This window comes from Nematolebias whitei, chromosome 13 (assembly GCF_014905685.2).
Source record: "Nematolebias whitei isolate Nwh7 chromosome 13, NemWhi1, whole genome shotgun sequence".
Classification (NCBI taxonomy): Eukaryota; Metazoa; Chordata; class Actinopteri; order Cyprinodontiformes; family Rivulidae; genus Nematolebias; species Nematolebias whitei.
The window spans coordinates 37068834-37073345 of NC_056510.1; positions in this window are offsets into that span (position 1 = coordinate 37068834).

A 4512-nucleotide genomic window follows, 5' to 3' on the forward strand; every position below is an offset into this window, starting at 1 on the left:
ATGTGTGTTTGTGTGTGTGTGTGTGTGTATATATAAATATATAGCACCATAACCATGTGGCTGGAATAATGTACAGGAACATGTCACACCTTAAATTTTCTTTCATAAAATAAAAATATTTCATTATGAAAGAATGCCAAGAATCACAAAGATTCTACAGGTTACCAGTCGGTGATGTCTCCACTAAAGAACAAGACTCTGACTCAGTCATCAGTCTTAAGCTTCATCGTGAAACATTCTAATTTTTCCAAGTTCTCAGTTGGATACAGTTTTGTAATATAAGACGACTCCCTAAGGTGCTCACAAGTGTTCCCACAACCCCTTGATTCATAACTCGCTGCTCTGATTTGATTTTCTGCACTCCTCAGGGTAACATCCTTTTCTTTGTCTGTTAGGCCTGTATGCTGTCTGTTCAGAATAGATTTAAAACACAACTTCTCTTTTATGCACCCACAACAGTTTTGTGTGCATGCTTCCCATCTTCTTTGTTTTTGCTGTGTTGTCTCTGAAAGGCCAGTAGAAAGATAATAGAATCAGAGTAAATATTCTTAAACTTAATCTCCAAAAAAGGAACAATTGCTATAAAAATCTATAGAAAATGGTGATTTTAATCAAATAATGATTATACTACCAAAGAACCACTTATTTGGACAACAAAGACTAATCAGACATTTATATCATTTAAGTATTATAAATTCCTCCAGATGTGAGTTTTAGTGAAGTCTAGATCATCTGCTGCTTTAAAACTTTCTCCTCTTATCAGCCTTTTACACTTTCCTCTGATTTCCTTTCAATTTCCCTCAGAACATTTGTAAACCTGACATTTGGTTTCAGCAGGACTGAAAGACAGAAAGAGCAACATAAAGAGCAATATGTGGAGGGGAAACTAGGAAACAAAAGTGGTAATTTACTAAAATGCTTTATTAGAGGAGGTAGATGGCAATGACAGCACGTCTTAATGAAGAAATGAATATGATGAATTCATGGTGTGAATGGAGGCAAACATATGAGCATGCAAGAGTAACCGAGGAGGGAAAAGATGAAAAGTGGGAGGTAAGTAGTTTCCATAGCAACATAGTTGTGTGAGTGCAGGATGAGGTAAGAGGGGAGAGAAAGGTGAAAGGAGAGACAGTGATATAGAGTTGTGTCGTGGTTTAATTGCTGCTCTCCAGTCTAATCTCCTGCAGTCCTAGTGAATCCCAAAACGCTTCCTCTCCTGTCCTCATAAGACACATAAAAACCTCCTATCAGTTTGGAGCTGCAGTCTGAGGATGGAGTTTATAAACCTTACAGCCCAATAAGGAAACCCTCAGCACCCTGAGGTGTATAATTTTTATGACGTAATCTAAAGAAGAGGAAAAAGAAGATCTGAGTTGTGTTAAAGAGGAACCGTGCACTTGAAAACATACTGGATCTCTGCACCACAAATGATAGATGTATAAAAACCATTCCGCAGTTTCACAGGGAGGGGCATGCAACCATAACTACAAGGTGTGTTTTAAAACAATTTCTAATCAGATAAAATTGGTTTCCCACAACTATCTCTGGCAGGAAATACAGACAATGAAACAAAAAAACTAAAGATGTAAAAAAAAAATTTTTTCAAGTTGAAACAGGCCTGGGTGGTGTTGAGGTGGCAGCAGCAGAGCTGGTACCTGTCTTCAGAGGTCACTGTGTGAGAGGCAAGGTACACAGTGGACAGGATGCAAGTCCATCACAAGGCCTCATCGAGACAAATAAGACAACCATTCTCACTCACATAGGGACAATTTATGGTTACTAATGAACCTAACATGCATGTTTTTGGTCTGTGAGAGGAAACTTGAAAACCCATACATGCACAGGGAGAACATGCACACAGAAAGGGTCTAGGCCAGGATGCGATCCTGGATTTTTCACTCTGATGCGACAGCCCCAACCATGACACCATCAGTCTACTAGTTATTTATGATATTTTGTTCACAAACAAAAATATTTGATTCTAGCAATGAATGCCAAAGTTGTGTATTGCCCATGACACTTGCTGAAAATAATGCTCAGCTAGTGTTTTATCAAAATGTTCAAATTAAGTCAGATTCCATCACAAGTGTTTGACCAAGTCTAAGAACTTGATCATTCATTATTGAAAAGATTGTGCTGCTTACCTGAAAAACCCATGACACTGATGGGTAAAATATTTCAAATTATTCCCAACTTGAAGCCCCACATTGATGTTGATATTAATATATATGATCTGAAACTCCAACAGAGAAGTGTTATAAAATACAGTAGTTAGAATTAATCCATCCATCCTTTATCTTTACCCGTTTCTTAGATTCAGGGTTGTCGGGGGTCACTGGTGCCCATGTCCAGAAGTCACTGTGGGAGATGCAAGGGACACCCTGGACAGGTTAAAAGTCCATCATAGGTCCACATAGAGACAAATAAGACAAACAACCATTCACACCTAGGAACAATATAGCAGTGGCAGCTCCTGAGCAAAAACATTAGTGGGACAGACATTCATTTCCTGAATCACTAACCGCACAAATTAAACAAAATCTATTACTTTTTTCTGTTAAAAATAGGATATATTTTGCTTAATCTTTAATTTATTATTTTTGTTTGTTCTGCCCCAATAAACCAGCCACCACTACATTTTAGAGTAGCCTGGCATGCATGTTTTTGGTCTGTAACCAGCTGTAGGACATATTCTGAGTAACAGATAATTTGCATTTCACTACCAAAATTGGCATTTACCTATCACTGTTAAATTCTCAAACATCCCATAAAGTTGACTAAATTGACAATATAACAAACTATATAACCTTTTTATGCAAAATAAATTTGCATTTGTGAATGTGACATCACAGCCATTGCAAGAACACTGGAATATCTAAGTGAGGAAAGGAGGCTTTGCAAACACTTTCTTTTGTTTTCAAACTTTTAATGTAAATTGAAGAAAAATCAAAAGAACATACACAAAACTAGGGGTTCTCAAACCTGAAATATTGAGTATCCTTTTGAAAATACTCAACTCTCTAAATGCCACCTATTTTGACAGATAAAGAAAAGGCTCTATTCAGCTAATATTCATCTCTGACACTGATGAACAAACAAGCTAAACCACCAACGCTGGTTGCAGATTATGGATTAGAATGTGACAGTTTCATGCATTTGTTGCTCAAAGCAGCACCACATAATCTACAGTTCACAATATCATCAAAAGATTTTAAGACTCTGGAGACATTTCTATACACAAAGAACAAGGATTAAAATGAAGATTCTATTGATCTTTGTGCCCTTAGGCGGTTTTGCATTAAAATGAAGTCTGAATTTTTTAACATCACTAAATGGGCTCAGGAACAGATCCACAAATCATTGTCTGTAAAAAGTGTTTGACTTGCCTGCCACGATTGCTGGTCGAAACTATATTGTTTATATATGTTTTAACAACTGTTTTTATGTGTTTAAATGTTCTTGATTTTATATGTACAGCACTTTGTAGCAGCTGTGGTTGTTTTAAAGGGCTTTATAAAAAAAGTATTATTATTATTATTATATTGTGCAAAAAAGAAGCCTTAAGTAAGGTGCCATCCAAAAAGGCAACTACCTTCTTTGTGCCAAAGTGCTTTTAAAATAGACCAAGGTAAAGTGGGAAACTGTTCTGTTGTCAAGTTAATCAAAATTTGAAACTCTTTTAGGAAATCATTAATGCCATGCCCTCCATGCCTAACAGGAGAGGGACTATCTGGCCTGTCATCAGTTTAGAAGATGGCCACTGTTGGTACAGAGGTGCATCAGTGCCTATGGCATTCATTCATTCAACCTTTATTTATACAGGTAAGTCTCATTGAGCCACGAGGACTCATTTACAAGAGAAACCTGTTTTTAACAAAGAATGATGACAACGGTGAATAACAACGACAACAATAGACAGTCCCAAAAGAGGCATACATTTATTATTATTTATTATTTTTTTTTAACAAATCAAAACAAAATAACAACCAAAAGGACAGTCACAAGGAAAAGTAGTGAAGAAAAACAAGTAGCTTATAAAGCGGTGTAGAAAACTAAAAATAGGAACATGTCTGCATTGGTTTTTGCCAGGAACTTAACAGATGTTTAAAGAGATTTCGAGAGGTCAAGGTCGAGAGCTTCACATCTTTTTTCAAGATATTCCAGGAAACAGGAGCAGAGTAGGAGAAGACCTTTTTGCCTAGTTCAGTCCTCACTGAGGGAACACTGCAGGTAATAATGTATTGAGAGCGCACGCTGTAGCTGCACTCACGCAGAGACATGTAGGAGGAGATGTATGAAGGCAACAGACCAAGAAGTGATTTAAAGATGAAAATGTACCAATGGGAGAGTCTGCATGAAGTTAATGATGTCCAGTTAACCAGTGAATACAGGGTGTAGTGGTGGGTACGATAATCACAGCCAGTTATGAATCTTAGTGCACCATGATAGACAGCATCCAACATCTGCAGGGTTCTTGTAGGAGCGTTCATGTAAATAATGTCACCGTAATCA